Consider the following 17,131-nt stretch of genomic DNA (forward strand, 5'->3'; position numbering starts at 1 on the left):
ACCTACAAAGACCCACCCTATACTGTCCTCTGACATTCAGAGCCTTTTGTTACATTTTCAAATCTTTTCTATAACATCCTACTTTTTCTTAGAGCTTAGTCTGTAAAGCACATTTGTGTAGAGAATATTTTATTTTTTAAAGGAGAAGATGATGAAGAGTGCAGATATGATGGCACACTTGCATTAATGTGTTTACTTTAAATATTGCACTCAGTTCAGGAAATCTCATGGATTTCTCTGTATGGCAGGGGAGCCAAATCTTTAGCAGAATTTTGTTATCCAGTAGAATTTTGTCTGCTTCTGACAGCTAAAGTTCAAATCTGCCTGAAGAGTTCCTAAAAATTTATGGAGAAGTAATGAAGATTATTCGGGGAGAGTATACTTCTTTGTAAGTGAAAATAAATGAAATTGCTTGCAGTGGAGACAACTGCAATAGCAAGTATTGAGTTAAGAAGTACTAGCACTAGCCTTTAAAAACTCCCGACTCTACATTTTGAACAGTGACTGGTGATGTAGGTGTTTCACCTTAAAGTATTCAAACTAAGATGCCTCAAACAGTTTTCAATTTCACAGTGATTGAATACTTGCTTTTTGGAAATTAGTTTCCACAAGTTATTTTGAATTAAGTACACAAACCAAATGACTTTTTGAAATTTTAATCTAAGTATTAAATGTATATTGCATTACATGCAATGAAGTTATGGATGGACCCATAGAGTGATGGTGAATAGAGTTAAATCCCATTGACATCCAGTCACAAGTGGGGTTACCTAGGGCTCACTATTGGGGCTAGTTCTCTTTAATATCTTTATTAACGATCTGAACAGTAACTTTGCAGATGACACCAAATTAGGCAGTGTTGATCTAGCAGGAAGGCTCTGCGGAGGGATCTGGACTGGCTGAATTGGTGGGCTGAGGCCAACAGTATGAGGTTCAATAAGGCAGAGTACTGTACATCAGGCAAATACTTCAGTTACAACAGCCCCATGCAGCACTACAGGCTGGGGGCAGGTGGCTGGAAAGCTGCTCAGCAGGAGAGGTCCTGGGGGGTCAACAGCCACTGAATAATAGCCAGCAGTGTGCCCAGGTGGATAAGAAGGCAAATGGCCTCCTGGGCTATATTAGTGTGGCCAGTGTGGCCAGCAGGACCAGAGCAGTGATTGTCCAACTGTACTTGGCACTGGTGAGGCCACACCTCAACTCCTGTGTTCAGTTTTTGGGCCCCTCACTATAAGAAGGATATTGTGGTGCTGGAGCATGTCCAGCGAAGGACAATGAAGCTGGTGAAGTCTTGTGAAGAACATTGAGGGAGCTGGGGGTGTTTAGCCTGGAGAAAAGGAGGTTCAGAGGTGACCTTACCACTCCCTACAACTACAAGAAAGGAGGTTGTAGTGAGGTAGGGGTCAGTGTCTTTTCCCAGGTAACAAGTGAGAGACCAAGAGGAAGTGGCCTCAAGTTGCAACAGGCAAGGTTTAGACTGGATTTTAGGAAAAATTTCTTCACTGAAAGGGTGGTCAGGTTTTGGAACAGGTTTCCCAGGGAAATAGTGGAATCACCATCCCTGGAAGTGTTCAAAGGTGGGTGGATGTGGCTCTTAGGGGATACGGTTTAGTGATGAACATGGTGGTGCTGGATTAATGGTTGGACTCAAGGGTCTTAGAGATCTTTTCCAAACTTAATGATTGTGTGATTCAAAGTTCATTATTGCTAAGGTGTTTTAGAGACATAGTGGAATTAGGAGCTCTATGAATGTATGGATTTCTAAATGTAAGATTCCAAATAAGTTTTGGTGAGGAAAATATTACTTACCATATTATCACACATTTATGGGTATTGCAGCTAAATTCTAGGCCTTTCTATTAAATTTATGAGACAAAATATCATAACCTCCACATTGTTTGCTTTATTAGTCACTTTTTTTATTTTTTTCCCACTTAAGTATTTCTAATAATCGAATTAATAGCAAGATAATAATCCACTTAGAAATTTTTGTCTTATTTAGGTAAATCATTCCTCCTCATATTTTCTGCTGAAAGGTAAAAGGTATTCCTTCAGCCCACTAAGAATGCAATTAACTATAGGTGGAATAACAAGATGATGATATTAATTAAGAAGAGCTAGGTAATTTTAGAATTTAGTCTTTGGTTTTAGTATTACCAGAAACCAAATCATTCTTTGGTATAGCAGCACATATGGCATATAATATCACCCACTGTTCTGAGGCACCCTGTTAGACAACCATATGTGCTGAAAAAAGTCTCTGGTTGTTCAGGAGCTTATTCAAGATTGACTGGTTGCTTTTTCTCAAAATGTCCTTGATTTACTGTTTCACATCTAAATTAGAATTTTTAAACTGTAAATATTCATGTTCAGTTTTAAAATGCTACAGCATGTATAATTTTGGCCTGAAATACAGAGCTTCATTTCTACCAGACAAAACCAAGCAACTCCTTGACATTCAGAACTAAAAAGAAACGTTTGTATTCTAATATTGCAGTCTAAGCATTATTAACTTCCTTGCCTAAATCTTTTTCTTGCTTTACTCCCTACTAATACAGACCTCTAGATGTGACTTTCTTAATGATTGTAACACTACAGTCCTTATTTCACCTCTTGTATTTTAGTATCCAGTTTGCACTTACAGTCTCTAAGTTCTCTGTGGTTTGAAGAGCAAAACATCCCATAGGAAATGTATGTAAATAGCAGCAGTTATGGGACAACAAATAATGAATCTTTTGTGAGTCAGCTTCGTCTGCTCTGAATAATACGGTGTAGAAGATAGCCCATCACAATAAAAAGGATATTGTACGATATTTGCTTAAAGGAAATGTTAAATCATGGGAATATATAGTGAAAATAAGAGTGGAAGAATATTTTACAATGCCAATTTAGTGTGATAGAGTGCGGAATAAAACCACACAGTATTTACAATGAAATATTTGATAAACAGTTTTAATGGGAATTAAAAGGCAGGAAGATATAAATTTCAGTTAACACAAAAATAGGTAATGTTACCTCTTTGACATAAGAATTCCTTTGCTAAAGGAACTGAGATAATTTAACTCAGGTTTTAGTAAAGAGTATGACTTAGGACCACACAATACCTGCAAAGTGCATAATAAGGGGACTCAGAAGTTACAGTCTGCAACACTGTCTGTCAATATGGAATCATCCTAGGGTAGTGTGTAGAGACACTGTGATGGATTTCCTTATGACTAAATTTCCCAGTATTCAACATTCTCCTTAGTGACTTAAAAGTAAATATAAAATAAGTATTAATAAAAGCCGCATATGACATGAGGATTGCCAGAGTGGTAACTAACAGTGAATATAGATAAATTAGTGTGATTTGGGTCAGTTGGTAGACTTGTCTATTCAAACACACTAATTTAATTCAGCAAGACACATCTATCCCTGCAGGATATTGAATTCTCAACTGAAGAATAGGGAGTTTAAAATAAATTGTGGAGTCACAGTGGACAAGAATCTGATTTCTCATTGTGATGCTGTGGCACAAAGAGGTAGAAAAAACTGTGAATGAACAAACAAATAGTGAATAGAAACAGGGAAATATTTTTTACTCTGCATGTGGTATTGGTGACACCAGCGTGCCACCTCCAGGTGTGGTACATACATCTTAAAACTAGTGCTGAAAAATTAGAGGGAAGGGCAGAAAAGAACTGCAAATATATAATAAAGACATAAAGAGCTCAGCACTTATTTTTAGCAAGGAGGATATTATGAAGTGACTTGAATATATTTTCTTTATAAAGAAAATACCAACTTATCTTCCCTAGGAGAGAAAGCAATAATACTGGGAGAAGGGATTTTTTTTTTTTTTTTAATTCAGGTCTATCTTCCTTTCACAAGGCAGTTTTAATCACAGAAATGTCTGAAATCAAGTAAGGGGTAAATGGGTAAAATGTGAGGATTTATGAAAGGCAGAGTGACAGGCTGAGTAATTAAGCATCCTTTCTGATGCTAAACACCATGAATCTATGATATGCAGATGAATTTGTTTTCTCCCATCTTCATTTGGTTGTTCCAAAAATAGATTTAATTGTGGTAAGTATTAATCCCATTTCTTTCCAAAAAGCGCTGGCACTTTCAAATGGAAAAAATATTAGTTATTATAGAAAATCTGCAAATATTAAGTGTAAATGTTTATATTTACATCACCCTGAGATGAGTGGGCAGATGACGATATCCATGTGAAAGCACATTAATATGGATTGTTGAGTATAAAGAGGAGGGGGGAAATCATTTATTCATAGATGATACTGTAAGGGTTCTTGTACTACTTCATCTAAGTATATCGTACATTTTTAAAGTTCGAAAGTGTTCGGGCTTTCAGCTACCAGCTACTCCCACGGAAGTTACTTCCGACAGGACCCGCGCTGGGGTCCTTTCAGCACCATGGCCAGCGTCAGCCTCCTGCACGGCTCTCCGGGCTTCCCACTCCTCCTCCTGCAGGCCTTATTGCTTCTCGGAACAAAACCCTTTCTTTTGTAACATTCGGTGGATTACTTTGATTATCTTCCGTAGAGAAGTCATAGTAATGATGGACAAAGTGAGAGACTTGTGTTTTGAAGTCATTAAAGATGCGTAGGTGTACAGTCCATGCAGTCAAATTGCAAACAACAAACTGCAAGTGAAAACCTTGTCCTGCTGGTAGCCATCATTGACAGGATGCATTGCCAAGTCTGGTGTGTGGTGGGATGGCCTCGAACAGCAGCCAAACATCCAGAGAGCCTTGCGTTCACTCTTCCCTCCTTTGCCTTCTCACAGTGGGAATGGGAAGAAAATAGGAAGAACAAGAACTCATTGTAAAAAGTGATACACACACAGGTAAACCCAGATGACCAAACCACAGCTAAGGTATTAAGGAAAAGCTTATTCTGAGGTTGGAAGCCCTGAATACACTGCTAAGCCAAACAAACAAAAAGCATGTCTATGAGAAGTTTACTCTCGTCTTGCAAGAAGGGAGTTAACTTCTCAAAACAGACAAGCAGAAAATAGGCAGCACTATTCATGGGAAAGAATTTTCTCCCACAACAGGTTTTTCCCAGGCCTAGTTTTCCCAGCAGCAAAAACCTCCTTAAGCAAAACTCTTTTTTCTCCTCAAATAAATCTTCTGCATTTAACTTTCTTTCCCTATGCTCATGTATCAAAACAAAGATCATTCACCAGTTACTGAAGTTGTCATAAAGGCTCAATTTGGGGAATTTAGTTTAAAATACTTAATTATTTATTTGGGTATTGGGAAACAAAGATGACAAACATCTAAACACGTAGGGAAGACACCTTTTTTGTCCCACTTCCCAGGTTCAACTTCAATCCAGACACCTCTCCTTCCTGCTTCCGAATCTCCACTCTCCACACCAGGAGTGATCCAGATGGTGGTGGCAGGAGCTCCAGTAGAGGATAGTGCCACGTGAACTCTGCAGGCACCAGCAGAGAAGAATTCTGCTTCCCCCACGTGTTTTTTTCTTCCCCTCCCCACCTGGTCCTGTGAGGGGGAAGGGTATGGGGGTGGATGTGTGTGTGTGTTCATCCTTAAGAGGCAGTCTCTCCAAAACAATGTTGGAAAAAGGGAATAAAATACAAAATCTCCTTTAACCATGACACCAGCTTTACTGTGGAGTACTTCCTAGTGCTGTGGCCTTATTGTTCCCTCTGTTGTTCACTTGTTCCATTTCCCTTGGTGTCTTCTGCCTTTTCTTAAATACATCCTCACAGAGGCACTACAAATTCCTCTGATTTACTTTAGCTTTGGCAGTGGATCCATTGCTGAGCTGGCTTGAACCATCCATGCCTGGCACAGGGCAGTCTCTGACTTACTCCAACAGAGGCCACCTTTGCAAGCCCCTGACTACCAAAATGGCATTTATACCCTGCATATAATGTCATATCTGAGCTAAAGAAACTAGCTTTGGAAGAGATCAATGTGTTGAGCAGGGCTCAGTAGTCTTTTTATATGAAAGAAAGTGCCCCCTAAGGACTAGAGAAAGGGATGTTTGGTTCACTGCATCTGAGATCAAAAAAAATGCATTATTTTCATTTGCCCTGGTTCCACAAGGTCTCATGGACTCATTTCAGATTTAAAGCACAGATTTAAAGTTGAAGGATAATGAGGATAAAATTCATTTGTTGTCCTCTTTGATTGAATTGCCCCTGCATTGTGCGTTGAATAATTACTTGCAGATGTGCAAAGAAAATGTAGAATGCTACTTTACTGATTTTCAGACATGAAAATCTGTAAAGACTCAAAAGATTTGGAAATTAGGTGTCTTTCACCACTGATAAGACAGACCTCTTAAGAAGCATGGGTATTCTTGATAACAGATATGAATATAGCATGTGGCAGAAAATCTCTCTTAGATCAATCTAACTGTTGCAAAGAACTTGCAGCACTACAAACTTTCAAACATGCACCCACGATATGGAGAGAATCTGTGCTGTAGGTACGAGACTGCATGGAAGACCATGATATTTTATCTTCACAGTTACTATTTGTGCTAGCTAGGTTAACCTGGAACTGGCAAAATTGCAAATGCCAGATCCATAATTCCACTTTGTTTTTAGACTCATTTCATGTATCAGAGACTGGCTTGGTGCAGCTTTGCTTACCTTTTGGGATTTCTTTGACCTATTTTGCATGGGATTGATATCAGTGCAGCTCCATTAATTTCAGATGCATAAATCCAGACTTACATGAACATAAATGTCATATGTATGATGACATCCATATATTCTTCATTATATTCATGGACAATAGTCTACTAACAAGTCAATCAACCTCCTTCCAAACAAGCAGACTAATAAAAATAACTTATCAATATCCACCTATTGCTTTTTTCACATACAAAATGAAATCACATCAAGCAAACTAAAAAGCCTCAATGTTTCTTCTGTCTTTAATACAAGGGGGAAAAAAGGTAACTATTTTCTATCATGCATCCAAAATTCTGCTTCTGGTGAATTGTATGACTTTAACAAGGTTTTTTAGTTTGCAGTGGATGAATTAAAAATTAACTGCTGTTTAAATATTCATTAATAGAATTTGTGTCATAAACAGACCAAACTAATGTCTCATTACAACAGGGGTGTCCATCATTGTCCACTAGCATTATCCTACAAAAAGCATATTACGTGTTATCTATAGATATTTGTATGTTCTATTATAAGATTGAGATTGCACTGAAGTTGACTATTACATAGAAGATGCAGAGTCAAATCACATCACTTCTTCATAGGCAATATAATCAGATTTCCATCACTGCTACCACTTTTAAACATCTTTATCTTTATATGAGTCTGTTGCACCCAAACCTGGAAAACTGAATTGTACTAGGACCAAATATGCTTATATAAGAGCAATTTCTGTCATTTTTGTATTCAGAGTACAATGATTAAGCATGTAACAAGTCATTTGTGTCCAGACACCCATATGTCAGACATTCCTACAGAATATTTTATAGAGTACAATTGTTTTTTCTTGTTTTCATCATAGCAATTTGTTTTAGTGAAAAGATTGTTGGGGAGTGAATAGGTTGAGAAAAAAAAATGTCAGAACATCGAGTACCTCCATTAACACAGGATGTTCTAAAGCTCTGGAACAGCTTTTCAAAAATATGCAGTGTTCAGTGTTTCTCAGTGTTCCCTGTAAAAGACAGGATATGAATAGACTGTAAGAAAGTAAACTTCGTCCAGGTTCTGGAAGTGTTCAAGTAGAAAAATACACTGGTAGCATCCTTGAAAATTATGAAGTAAAATTTCTAGTTTTCTCTCCTCCCTCAGCTCCACTTTGATTCTCAAAAAAAAAAAAAAACAACCAAACAAACACTTGATTTTTAAATGGACCTTCCAAAGCTTTGATTTTCCTGTCATGACTTAAATGGGTAAATAGATAAATTGTCAGTAGTTAAAGACAGAGGTATAGCAGGAAAATTTTGATGATTAGCATAGCTCCTGTGGAAACATACCTCTATGCAAAAGTCAAAGGCTTTTGTCCAAAGGCAGTCCGTGGTTTCTTTAGAAAGTGAAGACTTTGACAAAACAACATTGCAAATTATTATCTTTATGAATTTAGTAACTTGTTTTACTGTAATTTTAGCTGATGACTAGACTTCCTGGCTGAGATGTTCAAATCCCCACTGTTTCAGTAATATAGGCAGTTAAGCAGAGATCACGTTCTCACGCACTCAAAGTGCCTACATTTTTAATGAAATCATGCTGAAATTAGGTACCTAATAGAGAACGTAACTATATTCTATAAAAAAAATATTTCTTTACTTCTTGTCATTTTGACACCTGTAAAAAGTTTTATTGCTTTACACTTGTCAGCCTTTGGATTTATTCAATTTCAGTCAAGAAGCTGAATCTTACGATAACCAAGTCTTCTTTTTATACCAGTGGGGCTTTTCAGTTATCATAGGTCTTCAGATAGCATATTTGTAAGAAATTGTCTATGCTTCCTCCTCCAGCAAGAGGTTTGCCTTTCATTATAGAAGCCTTCATTTTTTCTTTCCTTCCACTTTGCTGTTATGCAGAAATGCAAGACCTCTGTTTTCAATCTGGGCCTTACATGGTGGAGTAAACAGGAGCACTTTCACACCACCTCCTGTCGATGTTGACATGAAGCAGCTTCAACCACAGCATCAAACTGAAGGGACACAATGATAATGAAAGGTGAGAAAATGGCAGCTAGAAGCTAATCAAATGAAACTTTGCAGTTCTTGACTTGCTCTGTGTAAAAGGGCTCATCATAGACTCAACAGATTTTTTGGGGGGTGTCTGAATCTCAGTCTATGGTTAAAATTTAGATGGCAGATTTACATCTACTCTGTCTTTCACCTGTGTTGTTTCTCTGAGCATTGCATTATTATGCTGGAAGAAAATGGAAAGATATACAAACAGCAGGAATGAAAGTCAAGAGGAGGTTTCTGAAAAGAGCACTTGCCCTTAACAAACCCTTGTCAGGTCAGCAGGGACCTTGGTGTATGCACAATGGAATGTGCTGTGGGTAGCAGAATAGATAAAATGACTCCACAGAGGTTATTATTTTCACTCACCTGAAAAAGATGGACTTCAGCTGATGAAAAAGTAAAAAAGGAAAATTACAAATTCCAGAATATTCAAAAATTTCTGGTGTAATGTCTATCTTTTTAGAAAATTTTCAAGTCTGGAGTTGGAAAAATATATTCCTCTGACATTTTTCTATGAATTAGCATAACCAAATAAAGTTTTATAAAAAAGCAAGTGTTACTCAGAACTGCAAGCACCATCACTAACAGTGTTCTCCCACAGCTGTCCCATGAGCATATCAGACATGGAGGTCCGATCTAAAGCCAGATACTCTGAGCACTTTCCTGTTCACTCAGTTTTGTCTCATGATTTCCCCAGAAATGTTATCAATTATTAGAATTCAGAATTTGTACCAGATTGTCTCTACTGCTATATAAAGTGCATGTTCTTGTTCCTTTTTTATCTTTCACTTTAGTCACTCCTCTTTTGTCCATGCTAGTTTGTTGTGGGGTTTTAAAGTTTTTTTCTAATGGTTTGTTCCAACTTTTCTATTATTTATCTTGTTTCACTGCTTCCATCTGCCTCCATTGCATCATTTCTCAAAATCTTCTGTTTTTTCTACCTCACTGAAACTGTTTTGGTCTGTTACTCATATATTTATTTCTTCACTCATGAGATATTTTCTGTTGGCAGAAGAAAAGAAATTTCTTCTCTTTACTCTTGTTCTAGCAGGAAGGGAGTGCTCTACTCTATTGCTGCTCTGGAAGGATCAGAGTTCAAACTGAAATGGAAGGACATTTCTGATGCTGATTTCTACCTAAATACAAAAAGTCTCTTCCCTAGAATCAGGCTTTTTACTTCTCATTATCTAATTTTAGCTGTTAGCTTATTTTGACCTTTCCGTAGTAATTTTTGTCCCTTAGATCTCATAAAGGAAAAATTTAGTACAGTTTTTAATGCTACATGCTTAAATCTGTATTTCTTTACCTATTTTCCAGCTGAACAGCATACTGCATGACTCCTATGGATTCCTGTCAGCTCGGGAATAAATAAGATGGAAAAAGAAGATAACGTGAATTATAGTTCTACAAATCCTTCTTTTCCTGTTAGATTGTCTATGGAGAAATTCAGTAATAGCTAGGCAATCCATGGCCCTTGACAAATCATCTCATTGTTTTCTTAGGCTTTTCTATTTTCTTTTCTGAAACTTTGCCAGTAACCTCTTGGATGCAGCGACCACATTTTAATATTTTTGTGCCAGACCTAGCAACTTAGAAGGTTGTTTCTTGATCTTTAGTTTGTAAAAATAATTTTTAAAAATTATCTGAAAAGATTAGTGCCAAAGTCTATAGATTTTTAATAACTTTTATGGGTATTATTTTTTCTATATAATCTAGTCCATTATCAAAATTTGGTGTTTGTTTCACTGTGTTGTATTTGTCTGTCTACCAGATTTGGAGGGTGAAGAATTGTAGTCATTCTGCTCTCCTTAGGGGACCTGCTTGCTGTTTTGTGGTTGTTTTTAGGGATTTCTCAATACCAGGAGGAAAAAGATGCCTGAAAAATTTAGAGTTGGCCTCACGCTTTACACTGCTGGAGGATGGATCAGTTTGTATCTTTAAAGTATGTGAAGTATGTATTGGTAGGCAGATTTCATCCATGTATTAGAGTACCCTGGGAACTGCTACCAGGACTGTGTACTTTTTGTTGATAGCTTTATTTGTCCAAAGACAGAAAGAGATATTCCAGTACTCACGATATTGCTTACTGTATCGTTATAATCACTGCAACATTTATAATAAAAAATGGGCCAGATCCACTTAAAAATCAGCAGATCCATCTAAAAATTGCTAGTGCTGGGATTTAACTACTTAAAACTCACATAAATAATTTTTCTCTGCCTTCATTTTGCTTCATTTTGATGTCCTTAGAGAAGTCCTTTGTTTTGTCCTTCACATTCACTGCTGGTCCCAGCTGCGGGTGAGCTTTGACTTTCTCATCTTTTGGCACCATCTCTATCTTCCTTCTGGGAAGTCCATTCCTCCTTCCTCATTTCATGTACTTCTTTTTGGTGTTTAAGCTCATTCAGGAGTTCCCTGTTAAGCCATTCTGATCTTCTGCCACACTTGATCACCTTCCTGCACATATGAATAGATCTATTTTATTCTCCGAGGAAGTTCAACCAGCTCTCCTGTACCCTGGTCCTCTGTGGCTGCTCCCCACTGGACACTGTCAAGAAGATCTCGGAATAAGCCAAAATCTGTTCTCAAAATGTTCATGGTTATAATTCTAATATTTGTCTTCCTCGTTTCTCTCAGGATTTTTAAACCCTACAATCGCAGGGTCACTGTAACCAATATGATTCCCAGCCTGTAACAGTTTATGTATTGGAATAGTCTCTCACTTGGTGGGATATTTTAGGTTCTTTGGATCCTTTCAGCCCCTCAGTCTTGCAGGGATTGCATCCACCACATTGACTGATACTATACTTTCTTCCAGTTTTAATAAAACCATTGAACAAGATTAGGCAAAGAGCAGATCTCTGGAGGACCTGCTAAAAACACCCCAATGGATGATTTGCAATTTACACACATAATTACATATTGCAATATATTAATTGGCTAGCTTTTAACTTGCTTGAACTAGGCTGTATTGATTTTGTATACTCTTAATTTTTATCAGAATGTCATAAATCTAAAGCTATTACACCAGTTACTTATTTTAACCAAGCTTTTAATCCAACTATAAGCAACATCAGATGTTTTTGGTAAGACACAGTCAACAGAGCCATGTTGATTGTCATTAATTAAACATCTTAATTTAATTCCTTGTGGATTGCATTCTGTATCAGCCTTTTTTGTGATTCTCCTCAAAATCACTGTACAGCTGGTGGGCCTATTGTTTTAAGGTGATGGCACTTAGAAGATAAAAACATGGAAAGGAGAGAAACAAGTATTTCACATCTGAATGTCTGTTTTACTGCTCCCTTGGACACTGGTCAGGTTGAAAAGAGACCAAGCATACATGTTTAGGATAAAACTTGTCACAGTCAGGAAGTCTCAGCAGACAAAGAAGGCAAACAGTATTTTTTACATTATTTTGTTGCAACAAAAAATTACTTCAATTTTTCAGTGTTAGAGGATTTTTTTTGCAAAATGCGTATCCTAAACTAGCAGAACAGAGGTGGCAAGGATGTTGTGCTCTCCCCTGCTGCTATAAGAGGTTATCATGGAGAGACAACTGTGTCTGTTGAGCAGAACTGGCTGCTTCAGAAAGCATCCTCCTCTGATAAAGCTGAAGGAGACAGAACTCAAATACAGAGGATGGAAGCTCACAATTGCTTTGAATGTAGGTCAGATAGTCTTATTGCTTATTCATTAGGTTTTGTGGGTTTTAAGTATGGGTTATTTAGCTATGTAATTGTTTAAATCAGGAAATGAGGCCCAGCTGACACTTACTTGTCACACTTCTCTGTCCACTAGCTTTTGCAATTTAGATTGAGCTAGACAATGCTGTGTACAAACACAGCTACTGCAACCTGGCTTACTCGTGCACTGCCACACCAACTTTTTTCCATTAATAAATATATTGAATGCAATACCTCTCTGGATAAGGCAACCCTTTTGTTTATCAGAAAATTGAGCCTGAAAGTTGACAGATATTTAACATCAATTTTCACTGTAAAGGGACAAACATGGTAAACCCCCTGCTAACTAGCCCTGTAAGTGGGTAAAAATTGTGGTTTTAAAGGTATCTTAACATTTAAATCTTTGAAAAGTGTTTATCTGGGATCATTTGGTGGGTTTCTGTGTTCTTGGACCCTCTGAAGTTATCAAGGATTTTCCATAGACCTCAAAAGGAACAATATCGGTATTGTAATGTATACACTCACTGTTCAAAAGAATCATAAATATTCACAGCACTTCTGGCAGGTATATCATCTCTTTAGCCAGCAGAGAAAATGGCATACAAAGAACAATTTTGGTTGTCAAAATGGTAGGGTTTTTTTTCCTCTGTTTAGCAGCAGATTTTGCCTTTGGTGCGCTTCCCATGCAAGTCCTGAAGGGCACATGTCAAAGGTTTAAGCATTCCTTTGCCCAACAGCACTGCTATCAAAATCTTCTCTCCCCCTGCAAACAGCCTTCCCTTCTCCCCACTTTTAAAAATCCCCATTTTTGGTCTGTCTCTTATTTCTTCTCCTAGAAAAACTAAATTATAAAAATCCATCTGAGATTGTCAAAATACAGAAGGGAAGAAGTCTTGTGGACTCAAGATACACAGGTGTTCTGCTGTAGACCAGGACCCTTTTTGAGCTGCAGAGAAAGGGGACAAGATTTCATCCCATATTATTAGCTTAATTGAACTGAAAACAATACCAATTTCACTGGCGTGTCATGATGTGAAAATAACCTGGGTGACTGTAGCTCTTCACGTCTTCAAGCTCAAACTTAAAAATAAAATAAGTTGTTTATTTGGCTCTCACTGTTAGCTATTTTCAGATCATCTTGCTTTTTTTTTACAGATTGAAGTCACCCTTGATAACTTGGCATCCACAATTTCCAATTCTAAATTCTTGGAGCATTACAAGAAAGTTTGTGTATAAATATCTTTAGAGCAGCTAAACTTCCAAAATGCTGTCGATGTAGCATAGCAACTCTGCATGGGTATGTATTTTAATTGTCTTATTTGTTTCTTAGTAGCAATAACATTACTAGTTCTTTCATCTCTTGCTGTCTTCTCCATTGCTTCAAGGAGGTTGAGAAATAATCTAACTAAAAAGGAATTCTAAACCCCTCAGTTAACACGCTTTTCAATTTATGATGCTTGGAATACTGCCATTTGAAAATAAAGGCCACAGAATTAGAGGGTGTACTGTGCCTTGATTTTTTTCCCCCCTCTTACATATAATAAATACTTATTTCTTCCCCACTGATAAAAAGGGAACTCAGGGTGATTAGCACAGCAGTAAGTGGCTCTATTGTAGATGCCTAAAGTTAGATGAGACGAGACCCATCTTTCTCCACAGTAGAGTGCTTCAGCTCTGCCAGGTGAAATCTCTTGCACTTGAACGAAATTCAATTTCCCTCATTTTACCAAAATACTCCCTCAGCAGGTCGAAATGAGATTGTCCTTTGGTGACCTAACACCTTCAAAGCTGTAAGGTCAGTGACCATCTGCAGCAAAGCAGCAACCTCTTTTCATATTACTCAATATGGACTCAGTGTTCGGAAACACCAACTTGATTTTTTTTCCTTGTTTAGTTAAGAGCGTCCCTTTATGTGGCAGCCAAGATAGCAAATTATATGCATGTCTACAATAAGTCTCACTATTGCTGTCCAACAGGCCATGGGCTGAATTATTCTCCTCAGAGAACAAGAAGATTCTTATGAAAATTCCTCACTCTCAATGGCTTTTTTCATGAAACAGTCACACAGCTGTTATGGGTACTGCTTTCCCACACTTCAAATCTGTTAAAGGAGAGGACCAAAAAACAGAGCAGAAGTATAGGAAGTAAAACTGAGAAGAACTTCCTGGGTGACAAATTCAACTGCAACTGCCTCAAGCAATCATATAACACAATCTCTTTCATAATTCAGTTAAGCACCAAGCTATCACATTTTCACTTTATTACTTTTAGAAGATTGTTCCAGAACCTGAATGTTTTGAGTACACAAATGCTTCTTTGAGTTTCAAGCCTGGAATTAATTCATGCCAAATTCTCTTAATCTATGCTGTACTGCTGCCCCTTAGTTTAAACAGCTCTACTCCTACATTGATTTTTATATTTATAGGCAGTGATCATTTCTTCTTCCAGCTCTTAATTTAGCGTACTGAGAGCCAATCTCCCATAGGCTCTCCATCACCCTAATTGCCATGTTAACCCTTTAAAAAATGCATTCCGGCTTCCCTTTTTGCGCATGGATGAACAGGGCTGCATAAAGTCTCCTGCATCAAAACTCACCAAAGTATTCTAAACTTGCATTCATATTTGCAGATCAGAGAAACCGAGGTTGGTGGAGATCTTTCCAGAGATGTAGGCAAGAAGGTTATATTCTTTTTATCTAGGATCTATACAATGACCACATCTCCTTTCAAAACTAAATGGAACTGTTATAGATGATGTCCAGTACACGCTGGCCTGATCAGGAGTTAGAAATGCAGCCAATTACACACACTTTGCATCCCAAGTGATGCTGCTGGTGCCCTCCTCAGGGGTTTTTGATATTGCACTGTGTATACTAAGTGCAAATAATAAAGGATAATAATGACAACTGAATAAAACTTATTTTCTTGTGTATGGAACAGAGATTTGATTAGCCACCAGAGAAGAGCTCCCCTTCACAGAAACCCCAGTGCTGAGGTGGACAGGAGAAAATGCTGAGTCTAAAGCAAGCCACCTTCATGGCCATGACATGCATCAGAAGACTCTAGAAATTAGTACTTCTGTGCAGGATGTGGCACAACACAGAAATTCAATTTCCCTTATTTTACTGAAATACTTTTAACCTAAATCTCTGGCATCACATCAGCCCATTCATAGATGTTGATGGTATCTTTGCCAGAGGCTGCTGGAAAGGAAGGGCGTCTTCACCATACAGAACCTATCTCTACAAATCTATGTATCTGTAGGAGGAGATCTGTGGTGTTCAGTGTTCACAAGGTGTGAGAGAGGATAGTAGGACATCTAGATGAAACATTTTCATGTCTGCCAATCACTCCAAAAGGCAAAGGTCCGGTTGTTAGTCTCCATTGTATCATCATAGTAGCTGTAGTTACTTGCTGCTGATTCAAGATACACCATTTTTATCACAGCTGACATTTCTACTTGAACTAGATCCAATTCATTTTATGTTTTTTCCATCCTTCCCAGTATATGTCTCTGTAAGAAGTTAGCCTTTTGAGACAGAGTAGGCAGCAATACAAAAATCAAAGCATAAATAATACAAAAATACTTAAGTATGTGTACTTCACTTATGCCATGAAAAATGCATTTTAATTAATTTTTCAAAATGGCAAGGATGAATTAGATGAGCAGAAATAAATATTATACACCAAATGACATAAAATTTAGCCTATTTTGTAGTCGTCAGTTTAAAATGGGTGATGCCCTTACATTTTAAAAAGCTGATACAAATATTCCGCTCTCAGCTTTGAAGAATTTTCCTTCAACTGCAAAAAAAGCAAATATAAAAAGACCTTCCTGTGTCAGAACAGTGGCTTAACAAGTCACTAGTAACAAGCAAAGCTTCAGAGCCTGATGAAAATTCCTTGGATGACCAAAATCTGTGATTCTGTGAAACAGCTAGGAACACTGAAATATAAAGAAAAAAAAAATCCTTTTTCTTGGTATCTCTTCTAAATAGCAGTCAGAAGGTTTTCTCACTGGAATGTGAAAATTTCTAGACTTTATAGTACAATTATTTCTGTTCAGTTATCAGAAGTTTTTGAATTTTGGTGAGATCTTGAAGCCATTGTTTTGAAGCAGTAACTTCAGTGGACTAATTTTCCGTATGTGGAAGTACATTAATGGGTTCCCCTTCTAGTCATCCTTTACAAATATGAAATTGTAGCAAATTACAATTTCAAAGACTTTGGTAAGCTATTTTGCTGAAGCAATAAGAACATTTTATTGATAGAAAAAGGGAAGAATGAAAAGTATGAAACAAGAAAAGAAATGGAAGCTAAAAAGAAGAAAAATATATTGTCTCAAAATAATTTGTAAAGAAATTATTATTTCAGTGACTTTGGTTTTCACGTGACCAAACATCTATTTATATGGAAATTTATACTAGGTTATAAGAAGAGAACATATTTTTCAAAAGTATTACTCAAAAAATCAGATGGGGCAAAAGTAATAACATTATGTATGAAAAAAAAAAAAGAAAAAAGCTTGAAGACAGACCCTGTATTAGGAAAAAATTTGTTAACTGATCAAGAAAGGGCTAATTAGAGAATGATAATACAGAGAGTGAAGACAAGTATTAAGAAACAGGTCCTTTTATGTTTATGTAACTCAGACAAGACGAGAGGGGAATCTTCAATGTACATGGTGATCAGGCAATGAAGCACTAAAGGATTGAAATGGAAGAAAATTATTCTGGCT

The 17,131-nt window shown here is 37.2% G+C and overlaps 1 long non-coding RNA gene across 1 annotated transcript in view; it reads left to right on the forward strand.

Annotated features, from left to right (window-relative positions):
* LOC135411946 (uncharacterized) overlaps nt 1-16,388 on the forward strand; it is a 45,075-nt gene extending 28,687 nt beyond the window's left edge. Inside the window, exons 3-4 of the long non-coding RNA XR_010429396.1 lie at nt 8,553-8,691; nt 13,550-16,388. This is a non-coding gene — a long non-coding RNA (uncharacterized LOC135411946). The remainder of the gene's footprint in view (nt 1-8,552; nt 8,692-13,549) is intronic.
* The last annotated feature ends 743 nt before the right edge of the window (nt 16,389-17,131 follow it).

Source organism: Pseudopipra pipra, chromosome 3, assembly GCF_036250125.1.
Source record: "Pseudopipra pipra isolate bDixPip1 chromosome 3, bDixPip1.hap1, whole genome shotgun sequence".
NCBI classification, from domain to species: Eukaryota; Metazoa; Chordata; class Aves; order Passeriformes; family Pipridae; genus Pseudopipra; species Pseudopipra pipra.